The sequence below is a fragment of the Erpetoichthys calabaricus genome, chromosome 7 (genome assembly GCF_900747795.2).
Source record: "Erpetoichthys calabaricus chromosome 7, fErpCal1.3, whole genome shotgun sequence".
NCBI classification, from domain to species: Eukaryota; Metazoa; Chordata; class Cladistia; order Polypteriformes; family Polypteridae; genus Erpetoichthys; species Erpetoichthys calabaricus.
Genome location: NC_041400.2, coordinates 120198503 through 120214255, shown reverse-complemented (window position 1 = coordinate 120214255; position 15753 = coordinate 120198503). Strand labels below are relative to the sequence as shown.

General features: G+C 38.8%; 1 protein-coding gene across 1 annotated transcript in view; it reads left to right on the top strand.

The window, feature by feature from the left end:
* The window catches only part of st8sia4 (ST8 alpha-N-acetyl-neuraminide alpha-2,8-sialyltransferase 4), a 175622-nt gene that overhangs the window by 112876 nt on the left and 46993 nt on the right, over positions 1-15753 (top strand). The gene's annotated exons all lie outside the window — the stretch shown is intronic.

Sequence of the window (15753 nt, the reverse complement as noted above, 5' to 3'; positions counted from 1 at the left end):
TAAAGTTTCTTTTGCAATTATTTTAATATTGACTGAATGAAAAAATGCAAGTAGCAGGTAAACACATGGTGTAAATCATTGCTGTGGCCAATACATGAAACATATATCAGATCTTTAGGCTCTGTCATAATCATCATTAATATTATTATCAGTGGTCTAACCATGTACCCACATTCTGTTGAGGAGGTTTTCTAGGAATGGTTTTGTTTCTGAGCAATAATAGAAAGTATGCACTTAATCAGATAATATTGATAGTAATATCTTTTGCAGGCAAACTCAAGTTTCTTTTTTTCATAGAAAGTAGTTTCTTTGGCTTCTTCAATAGTCTTTGAATTATAGCCTTATGTACCTTTTCATATGACCACTCTGTTACTATATAGACAATCACACCCCTTAACCATTACTTTACCCTCCACTTATTGTTCTGAAATTAGCAAGGCTTAACATGACATAATATTTGATTTGTGTACAGATACTTCATTTTTAATTATATGCTATGATATTCACTCTTGAAATTGTTTCAGTTCTTCTTACTGTTCTGGCCAGTAAATCTAGCCTTACAGACTATTTTTATTAATTTGATTGGAAGATATTTAAGAGACATTACAACAGACAGAGCAGATTCAGCCAAGATTAGAACAATTAAAGTCTGACTGAGTATCATAAATTTCTAAACTTTATCTACATTTCTAACTAGATTGTATACAGTACAACACCCTAGCAACTAGATTGTACAAACACTTTTTTCACTAAAAGTTTTTCGGTAGCAGATAATCAATTTATTGTTCAGCTTAATTTGAACTTACTTCATACTGTCCTTTCTAACTTGACTGCCATGACATAATGTGTCACCCAGCATGTGAATGAAAAGCATCCTACTGACCCAAATGTTCAGAATGGTAGAACCTATGAAAAACTAAAACACAAAATCTTGGTGTTAATGAACATCCAATGCACAAAATGGCAACGCGCATGAAAAATAAATAAACAAAACAATATGATGTGACAGAAATAATAATGATTATGTAAATACAATAATTAAAAAGTTATCCTGACCACATTAGAATAAAAACAGAAAAAATAGGGACATTTTTACATCCTTTCATTTTTCTAAACCTACATTACCCAGGATAGCAAAGCAGATTGTGTCATACCCTACACAAGTGCAAGGCTGGAACCAACTCAGCGCAGTTTGTGCACATAACCAAACTCACCTTTACTCACCTAAGGCCAATTTAGCTTATCAACATACTGTATAATAGCATGTACTACACTGTTAGAATGTAAATACAGGAAGAACATGAATATTTCACACAGATTGCACCAGCTAGGAATTGAACCAGAGTTTAAACAGTGTGAAGCGGGAATGCTACTTGTTATGCTACAGTGCCTCCTTATTCAAATTTAATTAGAGATGAATAGTAAGGGTGCCACCATTGAGAACCTTGCACATTTACTTATGAGATTTGAAATGAACACTGGAATCATGGAGTAGAAGGGTGCTTTCATCAGATTGGCCAACCCAGCATTGACTTAGCTGTAGAATGGCCAGTAGTGGGGAGGTGGTTAATTGGCCCTGGTCCCCTGGACTGACTGTGTCTGGCTTGTCTGACTCCTTTTCTACAATCTGATTGTGGTTCTGCGATTAACTGATGGACAGATATTGTTTTTCATTTATGTTAATTATTTTCTACTTTGTTTTTGATGTATTTGATTAAATCTGTATCCTCATATGTTATAGTTCTGTATTTAGAGAGTGATATAATATATCCTTTCAATTTGCCTTATACTTTTTACTATTGTATTTCTGAGGTGGCAATGTTAGCTCTGTGAAGAAGATTACAGTTTTGTGTATTTTATTTACCTCATTTCTTGACACCAATTTCACACCCAACCTACATGGAAGGTGGTCTGTGTCTGAATTGCATTTCCCAATGTTTCTTACATTATTTTTTTCCTACATAGGTTTATTTATGAAAGATTTTTTTTTGTCTTCTTAGGGGGTCAAGGCTGGGGTGGAGGGGCTGTCAAAAAAACATGGCCTGTTAAAGCCCATTGAGGCATTCCTTGTGTGATTTTGGGCTATACAAGAAATTAATTATGATTGTTGTTGTTGATATACAGCAGAAAACAAGTGATCTGAAAACAGTGTCTCATAACCAAACATAATTTTCATATATTTGCAATTGCTGTGAACAACATGTCAATTGTATTAAATGAAGTACATAGATATACAACTATGTACATTGTAGCAACTCCTGCATCACATATACAGATTAAGTGCTTAACATTTTGTGTTCAGTATGAAAATACAAGTAAAACATTTTTGCAAGGTTATTTTTTAAGTTTCTTTAATGTCAGGCTTGGAAATGATTGCCTAGTTTGTAATGTTATCTAATAGGTGACTCAAGAAATCATTAGAGCTGCCATATTTAATATAGAAGAGAATTTAATACATAACTCTCATTGTTGTCAATTTAGCTATTTTGCTGAATAAAAAGTTAAGATTTTTTACTTATTATAGTGATATTAGAATTATAATAATCAAAGCTAGCCGCTTTAAAGATTTCTGTACAACTTCTAATGCTACAACCAAGATATTGAACTTGCCATTATGTTGTAATTTATGGCATTGGGATTTGGAAGCACTTGTGGTCTCATTAAAATAAGGTAATGGTTTATTAGGGCCTTTGTTTTAAGGAACCACTTCATTATTGACAAGTTTATTAACTCTTACAAATAGATGATTAATAAGAAAAATAGGAACATATGGTCATTTGATGTTTCACAAACAAGAAAAAGTAACACAGTCCATCACCCCTGCTCAAGCACATTTAAAAAAAAAAACAGCAAAGAAGGTTGAATATCCTTTTCCCCGATATATATGGTTATTTTAAAATTTTATTATTTAGATCTTGCCATATTTTAGAAAAGTTTTGAACAGATCCTCTGAGTCAGAATTCATTTTTCCAATTTCAAAGAGTATAGATACTCACTGACTTCCAGTTGAGCAACATAAGTCTGAGTGGTAGTAAGGTGGTGAAGTCAATTACAATCAATTTGTCCTTCTCCACTTTAAGCCTATCTGGGAGTTCACTAAACACAGCTGCTAATGGGTTAGGAGTGATTGTGAAACCAAGGGTGTCTGATAGACATTCAAAGATTTTTGTCCAGAATGATATTAATTTGGTGAATACCCCAAACATGTGGACAAGTGAAGCTAGAGCTAGATTGCAACACTCAAAGTGTATTCATGGCTTCTTTCCACATTCTTTCAGATTAGGGGTGGGCGGTATGACCAAAATTCTATATCACGGTATTTTTCTAAATTATCCCAGTTTCACGGTATTCGACGGTATTTTTTTCCTCATGCATGAGTGGATGTTAACCACATTTTCCATTGCAATTACTGGCTAAGAATAACCTATTCCACTGTCAAGAGTATTGTACATTGTACAAAAAAAAACATTTTAATGTGCACACAAGTATTAATACAGTTTTGCATTGCCCCATAAAGTGATAGTTTTCAAGGGGGTGGCACTAATGGAGAAGGTATCACATTGCATGACAGATGCAGTCAAAATATAGAACCTTTTTATTGAACAAATTTTGCAAAAACAAACTATAATTTTGACAACATATTTTCAACCATACAAAGAGGCATTTAGACTTAGTAAAATATCCAGAAGTGCTTGTCAAAAATTGTATTGCACCGAATATGTCTTAGAAAAGGAATAAATAGTAAATATTTTTTGAAAACCAGCTACACTTTCTGTTAATGTTAACAATCTCTGTCCACTGACACGTTAAAGTGACTTTTTAAACAACTTTATCATCATTAAACTGCGTAATATTTAAACTAATAAATAATAACAATAAAATAAATAATAGTATTATTACTGATAGTTGCACTATTACTTCAAGTCTTCAAGCCCAGGTGCATTACACAGTATTCACCAAATTAAAATAAAATACAACAAGTGCAACTTGGTGATGACATCTTTACCAGCTGAACCATCATTTAGGCAAACTGCATTAATATGGACCTTGCTTCAAGCTAAGCTATACTGGGAAGAAAAAAACAAACTATATGTCGAGAACAAAGTCAACATTTCCACTTTATTTTCGCCGTTTATGTTGAGATTAAAGTCGACATTTCCACTTTATTCTCGCAGTTTATGTTGAGATTAAAGTCGACATTTCCACTTTATTCTCATAGTTTACTTCATAATTAAAGTAGAATGTTGTAAACTAAACTTCTTCCTAAAATCAATGTTTAATCAATTACTTAATTTACCCCGTCATAAATTAATGTAGCACATTAAATGCTTTGTGTTATGTTCCCCGACCCAGTGGTTAATCACTATGCTTCTTAAACTGACTTCCTCCGCACTAAGAGAAGACAGCAATCACCATACAGAATCCATTCACTTCATTATATTCCTGCATTCTGAAAATTTAGAGTGCTAAGATAAATACTTGATATCATTTTCATGATGAAATGCATTAAAGCAGGTATTACACATGCACGGTAGTGAGGCGGTAGTGCTGCTCCCTCGCAGTAAGGGGTCCCCAGGTGTATGTTCAGTGTAGAGAACTTTATGGCAGGTGTGATGAGGCTCCTAAAAACTGGATGTATGAATAGCTATCACACAGGTTTAACTTAAATATTGTGTAAATGTTGGGTTTGTGATCTGCTGGTCGGAGACACGAACACAGAATTCAATGCATGTTCTTCTGAGCGGGCTATCTTTATTGCATGCATGCTGTCTCTATCTGACGTAGGCTACCAAAACCCCAGTTTCTATCCTTCCTTTTTCTTTCACCACATAACCAATCACCACACGATAAACGTCTTTGTGAAATTAAAACTAGTTATAAACTTAGCCCACGGAGTGTTCAGAACTTTAAAAATATCTTCGTTATACATGTTTAATTATGTCATCCATCCATCACTTAACACAAAGCATTTAATGTGCTATATAACTTATGACGGGGTTTGAGAAAATCTAGTAAATTAAATATTCATTTTATGATGAAGTTTAGTTTACGATGTTCTACTTTAATGACAAATTACGAGAATAAACTCAAAAGAATATATTCTCGTCATAAGCGTCAAGATTAAAGTGGAAATGTCGAGAATAAAGTCAAAATGTCGTCACACTATTACACAGTACCCAGGTACATTACACTGTATTGAAAACAAATAAAACAAGTACAACTTGGCTTGCAGTATTATCCAGTAGTATAGAAACAGTATTTACAAATCTGACCTTTTAAAACTAAAGCATCTCCAGGCGACAGACGTGACTGCTTTTTTTGTCTGTCTGTCCATTTTCACCTCGCGGCATACCTATGCTACCGCCCACTATTTGGTGGTGTAGCAGTGAAAAAGAGCCCTAGTGCAACAAATCTGTGTTTAGCGGTGTAGCAGTGAAAAAGGTCCCCACTTGAACAGTTTCCCGCTGCGCCACGTTCCGAACGTTGTTTAGGCAATTTAAACCGGTGTTGCGGTATAAGAAAAATCCATATCATAAAAAAAATAAAAAACGGTTTTCGGTATGAACCGGTATTCCGCCCAGCACTATTTCAGATGTTAAAATATCTTCTCCCCTCTGTACATTGGGATCTTTGAAAGGAAGGAGGGACTCTAAAATGTTTCTGTATATTGTTAAGATGCTGTCTGAGTCTTCAAGACTAATCAGTATTTTTTCTGAAACAGAAATAGGTGGGAGGGGGAGGAAATTAGCCAGGTTCCTTTTAGCAAAGCTTCTGATTTGAAAGTAGTGGAAAAATTGTGTTGACAGGAAGTTGAAATTGAAGCTTAATTGTTCATAAGATGCAACGGCATTATCTATATTCAATTCTCTAAGTGTTTTGTGGACATTTTCCAAACATTAAATACTTTGTATATTTGAAAGGGCAGAAAAAGGTGATATCATGTAGAAGTGCAACAGATAAAAGCTTCTCTGTCTTAAAGTCAGTCAGTCATTATCCAACCTGCTATAACCTAACACAGGGTCACGGGGTCTGCTGGAGCCAATCCCAGCCAACACAGGGTGCAAGGCAGGAACAAATTCCCGGGCAGGGCGCCAGCCCACTGCAGTGTCTTAAAGTGCTTCCCGCATTGGTTCCATATTCAGAGTGGTTGATGGAAAATTGAGTATATTGAGTATGAGTATATTGACGATAATTTGTATTTACTGGGGCACAAATCAGGGCATATAAATAATTACAGCAAGATTTTATTTCTATTGCACACCAGGCTTCTGTATATTCATCAATTTGTGTGAATTTACAGGTCTTTATAGCTTGTACATTTGCTGCCCAGTAATAAAATTGAAAGTTAGGTAGTTCCATGAAGTTATAAGTTGGCATAATATAAAACTGATACTGATAAGGCAAACTAATCCTAAACAGTTAATTTATTGTCAAACACCTTACATATACTGTAATTAAGGAACTAAAGCTGAATAATTCTGACAAGAAATGGCATTTTGAATGTATGTGAACACTACAAGTAATAATTTAAAATATTATTTTTCAAAGAGTGTAAGCTTATATTAATAAAGAACTTATAAAACAAAGTGAATACAGTAACTAAATCTAACAGCAGCATCCAAACACATTATATGATTTTGGTGAAAATTTTTTCACCCATTTAGTCTAATTTGGTGTTGCTGGAAATGGCATTGGTCCAAGTGCTACTGGGCACTAGCAGTGAACCACTCCTGCTATTACTCTATAAGGCATATTCAGATTTACATATTTACTAACACACATCTTTGAGATGTGGATGGAAAATTAAAAAACATCTAGGCATGGTGTAAATGAGTACAAAGTGATCACAGCAGTGATTAAACATTGTTAATAAGGTTATCTTTCATTGAAACTACCTATGTCAATAATTTGTTTTTAGGTTTGTTGTTAGCAACCAAGGTGCAATTTGGCAAGAGAATCCACAGAGCTGTAATTTCAGAAAGCTTTTATAATATCTAGAAATGTTAACATTCTCAAATTCTGATTCTCCTAAATATCCTTTATGGTCGGTAGTAGGCTGGCAAATGGTGAAATCCTGTTTTGGGCTTATATTGTTGAATTGTGTGCCTAATATTCATTTTTAAAACGTTTACTGACTGAAGCCCAAGAATTATCATGTGGAGGACTGAATGCCACAGGCTTGGCAAAGTTAAGGCTACATCCTCCTGTTTAAGAATAATGTCCTTTTTGTACCATTGAATTGTGATCCCTGATACACACTGTAGAGGCACAGGAATAGAATGCACACTTCTTAATCTAATGTTATTATCCTCTTCTGAGGAATGAATAGCTTCAGCAAGTTGAGGTTTTGTTTTTGTTTTGGCAGTGACAGTGTGAATGGTCATAAGACTGATAGATCAGCACAGTAGTGGATGTTTTGTTATCATTTTTACATTACAGTACAGTATAAAGCTGAGATCAAGTGCTCAAAGTGTTTGAATTTTTGGGCAGCTGTTGTTTCTGTCTTATGTCTGTGATGCCAGCTTCTGCCAGCCTTTCATGTTTTATATATAACTAGGGGGCTCCGCCCCCTGCTCGCTTCGCTCGCCAACCCCTGGTGTTGGGAAATGACAAAGATCGTGATGTATGAATGAGATATAGCATAGTGTGAAGGTGTAGATGATGCATATAGGAAGCAAACAATAAAGTGTGTGGCACAGTGTAAAGGTATATTGGAAAATTTCTTTGTATACAACATTAGTAGTAAAGATGGTGTCTTGTCCTTGAATGAGTTTTCCTTGGCATGGAGCAGTTATAACCTTAACTTTAACGTCAGATGAAGGTCGAAATTGTGAGAAGGCCACATAAAGTTGCCCATGTCCAAAAACGGGTTCAGAGAGGTGGATGCCAACCTTGTTCATGGTGGGTAAATAGTGTTTAAATATTCTAAGGGGAAATGAAGATGGTCATTGTCGTCATCAGAGTCAACTTTGTCAGAGTTTAGAAAGAGTTGTGTCTCTTCAGGAAGTAATGTAATGACTTGGTTATTTATGTGATCCACATTAATATTTTTTGGACATAATATAGTGCGTTGTGTTAAAAGGGGTATTTGGTCTAATGAGATTGCTGTTCCAAATATCTCTGTAACTAAGTCGTCTCAGATAAAGGCTTGAGGAATTGTAATAATATCTGGGTGAAGTCCATCTGTATTGGTGAGTGTACCATCTCCCAGTTGTAATAAACAATTGTTATAATCTGGATCTGGACATCGCATGTTTAGTACTAACTGTATCTTTTGAAAGCGATGCCAATTGTTTGCGTATTTTAAGGTGGATTGAACAATAGGTGAGCGCATGGCATGTGGAACAATAGCTAAGCACTGTCTAAAATCTCCTCCTAATAAAAGTACCTTTCCTCCAAAGGGAATATTATTATTCATCAACGTTTGTAGAAGTTTATCAATGGTGTTGAGTAAGTGACTGGATGCAATTGTACATTCATCAATAATTAACAGTTTTGCAAGACGGATGCCACGTGTATAGCTACTGTTCATGTTCATAGTGGACAGCGATTTGTAGGATCTAATGCAGTTCATAAAGTTTTTACTTTCAGGTACATCGTTAGTTAGAAGCTTCTGTAGATATTCAGGATATGAATGTAAAGGAGGCAGTCTAATTTGACCCTTTTGACAACAACGTGTAAATTCATTACTTGTATTGCCAGTTGTTTCTTCAGGGAAGTTAAGTGAATGACAATGATTGGAAATGACATTCATTAATTCCAATGAATTTTCCTGAATAGTGGACTCATTATTGAACGCGTTGTCAGCTAACTGGCGCAAGCGTTTAGCAGGTGTCTGTCGTTGATGTCCGTGACGTGTATCTTTTGCTTGTGCCGTTTGAGAGGCGCGGCGTTGTATGTCCAGTATTTGGGACGTGTTATTTTGGAGCTGTAATCGATTTGCCTGTGCTGTGTGAGAAGCCCGTTGTAGTTTACGGCGTGCAGTGTTTGAATTGAGCCTTGCCCATTTTTGTATGTCGGTCAGTTGAGCTTTCTGTTTTTGGAGCCTTGTCTGCTTGTTTACCGACAATTCAGATGCGCGTTGTAGACGTCTGCGTTTATTTATTTTGTCCCTTCGCTGCCGTTTCTGTATGTCTGAGACGGGAGGTGTTTCGTTTTGAACCTGTGCCTGTTTCGATGCAGCACTTTGAGACGTGCGGTGCATGCGTCTACGTTGATTATGTCTGTCCATCTGGTTTCGTTTCTGTAACTGTGTTAGTTGAGCTTTGCGTATTTGGAGCCGAGACATTTTTTCTTACGAAGTTTCAGAAGCGCGTTGTAGGCGCCGACGTGTATTGTTTTTTTTCATGCGGGTTCGTGTGTTTGGTCCCGTTACCTGAGCCATATCATTTTGTACCAGTGATCGTGAATTCATGACTTGTTTGTTCTTCAGCGTTAGAAATGTGGATATGTAATAAGGAGGATCGCACTCACTGTTAATATGGAGCCTTTTCTGCGGTTGAACGGTTAATAGTGCCTCATTGTAATGAGATCCACCTATGCTGCATAGTGTGGATGAGTTGAGATGACGTATGTTTAATACGGATGGTTCGTTCAGAAATGGGGCTTTGTGTGTCATTTCTTATTTATGTTAGTGTGGTCGTGGGTCTGAATCTTCCTTTTTGTGTACGTTTCGTGTGTTATGTCCGTAGTCTGTCCCGTTTCGTGTCCAATGGGCTTTGTGTGGCGCTCGCGTCTTCTTTTTTTTTGTGTGCTAGGGGCTTGTTGCCTGAGTTTTTATTTCTGTTAGTGGAGGGGGTGTTTGTGTGTCGTGGGTCTGAATCGTCATTTTTGTGTGTGCTCCTTTTTTCTGTGTGCTATGGGCGCGGCGCCTCATTTCTTATTTTACGTTGCATTCCATCCGGTTTCCGTTGCTTGGGGGGGGGGGGGAATTTGTGGGGCGCCTGCGCAGTACGTCTTTTGCGTCCACGGCCCATGGCCGGATGTCCCTGCGTCCATCCGGTTTACCATTCTCGTTTAGTAATATGGATAATATGGACGGCGCCTCATTTCTTATTTTACGTTGCATTCCATCCGGTTTCCGTTGCTTGGAGGGGGGGGGGGATTTGTGGGGCGCCTGCGCAGTACGTCTTTTGCGTCCACGGCCCATGGCCGGATGTCCCTGCATCCATCCGGTTTACCATTCTCGTTTAGTAATATGGATACCAAATTTCTAGTCATTGTGTTAGACTCAAGTAGTGAAAAATATGTAAAAAAAAAAACAAATGTGTTGAACCACCGGTTATTATGTATTTTCTAACAAGTGTAAATTATCTGTGCCCATCATCAATCCACTTCTAGTCTCAAATAGACTGACTGTCCTGCTAATGGATTATCAAGAAATATTCTGCTGCAGAGAGTTTTAATTACCACAGAGTAAATTTGTTGTGTTGGTATCAAAAGTATGTTGCATTGAGTGGTGAATGAACTTCAACACCCTACATTGAATAATAAGTGACTGCTGGAATATCAGGAATATGTATTTTTCTCAGCAGCCTAAGATGCCGAGACCTTCATTGTCAGGTGCAGTCTTGAGTCCTTAAAAAGATGAAGCTGCTCTAGGTGTGGGTCAGGCTTATTATAAAATAACTGAATTATGAAAATTTCATAAACATAGTCAGGTTTTGGAAAACCAGGTCAGACTTAAGCCAGTATAAAAAGGAGTGAATTCAGTATATGGATTGGAAGCCAGAAAAAATATGCCATTACTGCCGTTTTACCTTTTTGGTGAATAAAATGCTAGACTGATTTTCAACACAATTCATCAGCATTATTTAAGGCTGGTAGTAAAAGGAAACCATGTCTTACTCTTTGAAGTATATTTTTATGCTTCAGTCTAATGCAAGATAGGCTTCAGTATTGTTAGAGCTGTTGCAAGGCTTAAAAAAAAATAAAGGAGGGAATGAATTAGCATATTTCATGCAGACATATTTTACTTTGCGTCTTTGATTTGTATGGCAAAACAAAGCCATTAAGCATGAAGTGTCATTGCAATAGGAAAATCTCCCCTTAATCCCTAATAATTGATTGGATGACTCAGGCGCCACCGAAAGTGGCAGCCTTTTCAGCAGCTCCGTGTACGACTTTATTTTTCTACCTTTTATTTTTCTCTTTTTTTTTTTTTTATTATTTTTTATTGATCACTCCTATCACTTTATTTTATGTGGATTCGTTCCCTGGACACTCTTACTTTTACAACGTGGATATGGATTTTTACACGCAGAGACTCGTCTATACAAGTAGTCAACTTCAAGCGCTGAGAACAAATGCCAGTATCGGTGTGGTTCCCTATTTACCTGACGAGGTAAGAAGGCGGTATCGTGGCAGCAGAGCCGGCACTAAGCTAAAAATGAAACGGCTTGCGAGAAAGTGCCATTTTAAGCCTTCGGTGCCTTCTGTGATCCTGGGAAATGTGAAGTTAATATCAAATAAGATCGATGAACTGGCTGCGCTGGTGAAAATTGTCAGAACCTACAGAGAATGCAGTTTGTTGTGCTTTTGTGAAACGTGGCTAACTACCACCATCCCAGATGCTAACGTTTAGCTACCCGGGTTTAGCACAGTTAGAGCGAACAGAGATGCAAGTACCTGCAGGAAGCACAAAGGAGGAGGACTAGCTCTCTGTCAACACAAGGTGGTGTAACTCTGGACATGTAAACGTCAAGATCTCCACTTGCTGCAGGGACATTGAACTGTTGGCCGTAAGTTTGCATCTCTATTACTTGCCCAGAGAGTTTGGACACGATGTTATTGTTTACATCCCTCCTCGGGCGGATGTGGAGATAGCAAGTGACATCATCCATTCTGCTGTTGCTAAGTTACAAACGCAGCACCCTGAGGCGCTTGTGCTAATCGCTGGAAATTTTAACCATGTGACGCTGGACAAAACATTATCTGCCTTCTCCCAGTATGTGGACTGTAACACCCGGGGAAATAGGACTATTGACTTACGGTATACAAACGTTAAAGATGCATACAGCGCCACCCCACTGCCTGCGCTTGGGAAAGCAGATCATAACCTGGTTCTGCTTCAGCCTCACTACAAACCAAGAGTGAGGGAGCTACCTACTACCACACGCTTATTCAAGAAGTGGTTCCCTGAGGCAGAGCAGCCCCTGAGAGACTGCTTTGGAACTACGGACTGGGATATCCTGCAGGGATCACATTGTGAGAACATTGAAGAGGTTGTTGACTGCACTACTGACTACATCAACTTCTGTATGGACATTGTAGTTCCAGTAAGAACAGTACGCTGCTATGCTAACAACAAGCCATGGATTACAAGTGACATCAAGGGCCTTTTGAACCAGAAGAAAAGGGCTTTTAAAGGCGGTGATCAGCATGAGCTCAAGCGTGTGCAGATGGAACTCAGAGTCCAGCTCAGGACAGCGAAGGAGCAGTACAGGAGAAAGCTGAAGCAGAAGTTGCAGAATAACAGCATGAAGGAAGTGTGGGATGGGATGAAGATCATCACAGGCTGCAGCTCGAAGCGGGGTACCACCATCGAGAGAGACGTGAAGAGAGCAAACCAAATGAACAACTTCTTTAACAGGTTTGACCACCCTAATCCACTGTCACCTCAGAGTACTGCACCCTCCACCCATCCTTCTGCTAATACCAGCATAGGAGAGACATCCCCACCCACAATTACAGCAGCACAGGTGAGCAGAGAGCTGAGGAGACTTCATGCCAGCAAAGCAGCGGGTCCAGATGGAGTATCGCCACGACTGCTGTAGGTCTGTGGGTCTGAGCTGGGGAGTCCTCTACAGCGCATCTTCAACCTGAGCCTGGAACAGGGGAGAGTCCCGAGGCTTTGGAAAACATCTTGCATCACCCCAGTCCCAAAGGTATCACGTCCTAGTGAGCTGAATGACTTCCGGCCTGTCGCTGTGACGTCACATGTGATGAAGACCATGGAGAGGCTGCTGCTTCACCACCTGAGGCCACAGGTCCAACACGCCCTCGACCCTTTGCAGTTCGCAAACCAGGAGAAGGTGGGAGTGGAGGATGCCATCATCTATATTCTACACCGATCACTCTCCCACTTGGACAGAGGCAGTGGTGCTGTAAGAATTATGTTTCTAGACTTCTCTAGCGCCTTCAACACCATCCAACCTCTGCTCCTTAGGAACAAGCTGACAGAGATGGGAGTAGATTCATACCTAGTGGCATGGATCGTGGACTATCTTACAAACAGACCTCAGTATGTGCGTCTCGGGAACTGCAGGTCTGACATTGTGGTCAGCAACACAGGAGCGCCGCAGGGGACTGTACTTTCTCTGTTCCTGTTCAGCCTATATACATCAGACTTCCAATACAACTCAGAGTCCTGCCACGTGCAAAAGTTCGCTGACGACACTGCTATCATGGGCTGCATCAGGAGTGGGCAGGAGGAGGAGTATAGGAACCTCATCAAGGACTTTGTTAAATGGTGCAACTCAAACCACCTACACCTGAATACCAGCAGAACCAAGGAGCTGGTGGTGGATATTAGGAGGCCCAGGCCCCTCTTGGACCCCGTGATCGTCAGAGGTGACTGTGTGCAGAGGGTGCTGACCTATAAATACCTGTGAGTGCAGCTGGATGATAAATTGGACTGGACTGCCAATACTGATTCTCTGTGCAAGAGAGGACAGAGCCGGCTATACTTCCTTAGAAGACTGGCTTCCTTCAACATCTGCAATAAGATGCTGCAGATGTTCTATCAGATGGTTGTGGCGAGCGCCCTCTTCTACGCGGTGGTGTGCTGGGGAGGTAGCATTAAGAAGAAGGATGCCTCACGCCTGGACAAACTGGTGAGGAAAGCAGGCTCTATTGTAGGCATGGAGCTGGACAGTTTGACATCTGTGGCGTAGCAACGGGCACTCAGCAGGCTCCTGTCAATTATGGAGAATCCACTGCATCCACTAAACAGTTTCATCTCCAGACAGAGGAGCAGCTTCAGCGACAGACTGCTGTCACTGTCTAATTTTACTAAAGTTCATAAAGTCAGGAAAATAACTTTAACGTGAACATTTAATAATAAGAAATGTTTTTGGAAGAAATATTTGTACCCATGGAAGTGAATACAGTTTTAATTACATCGATCTTTTGTATCTCTTCATGAAATTGGACATAGTTTTATTACAGTATAATACAAGTTTTAATTTTGTATCTGAAGAAACATTTTTTGAATATATACTGCCATATTATTGAATATATTAAAAGCAATTTGCTATTATTAAAGCAGAATCTTTTAATACATATCATCTGATCACTTTGCACTTGTCAGTTTTACATATTAGCCTCTGTTTCACATTTTTCTTGTGTAATATTTGAATATTTATAAAAGTGATTTTTGATCAACCTTTGCTAAATTATACATGTATTCGGGATTTTATCATATTAGTGGTGATCTTTATTACTATTGCTGCCACATGTAGGAGGCACACAGATCAAATTGCAATCGTAATAGACAAATATGTGTAAGTTGCCCTTTATAGGGTGTGAAAGAATGAGTCTCAACACACTGAAAAGGTTTGGGGCAGCTGTGTATATTGTCCCTGGCTGCAAAAGGTTTAAAGAAAACAAGAGGATGCTCTTTGGTTGAGTTCCCAGATCGAACTGAGCTGGTTTGGAAAGATGGAGGTTTTATATGCTGTAAACCGGAAGTGATGTCATTTGACCGGAACAGGAAGTGGCATCATGCTGGGCACCAGAACAGGAAGTGACGTTAAATCAGGCAGGTTTTCCCGTATTTGGTCTGCAGAGATCACAGAAATAGGTTTAGAACACCCTGCCACCCCCTGGCGGGTAATCACCTCCACTTGGTCCACTCAGCTCGCTCCTAGTCGCATGTGTGTGACAAGGGGCATATATATATATATATATATATATATATATATATATACTGAATATATATTAAAAGCATGTGCTAGATGGTGTCTGCCTTCTAATGTAAATACTCCATGCTTAAAGAATTGCCGAACAGATTACTTGCACTGTTTTCTTTCAAAGTTGTTTCCTTGATTGTCATGAAACCTAATTATTTATTTATTATGCCCCTTAGAAACTTTTCTTAGTGATTTAAATATTAATTACAATGAATTTCCATATTGTAATTAGCTAATTTGCTAGTTTAATACAAGTAATGGTATTTTTAAAAGGAAAATGAGTTTACTTCAGCTTGTTTATACTTAACTAGTCATTTAGCCCGTTACAATAACGGGCGCTAGAACAGTAGTGAATAAACATTAGTAGGAACGGTCTATATTAAATGGCAAGGAACTTTGACCTCATTCTTTTTGTTGGTCGTATTTTTCTTTCTTTCAGCCTTTCTTTTGTTGATGTTTACTTGCTGAGCTGACCGTTCTTTGTGGGCTGCCGCCGTGTATTGTGTGTGTTTAATTTTCTGTGACAGTAATACTGTCTTGTACGTCCGCTGGCTTGTACGTCCGTATTATACCTTTAATTTTCTCTGGCGGTAATACAGGCGTGCGCGTTGGTAATATGCCTTTAATCTCCTCTGACAGTAATACTGGCTTGTATGTGGCTGTAATATGCGTCACTGTATTGTGTACCTTTAATTTCCTCTTGCAGTAATACTGGTTTGTATTTCCGTAAAACGCCTCTAACTTTCTCTGACAGTAATATCACGCATCGCACCGTGCCCCGCGCATGCGCACTTCACCAGAAGACACACCCACACTGACACCTGGACTCACAAAGGGAATT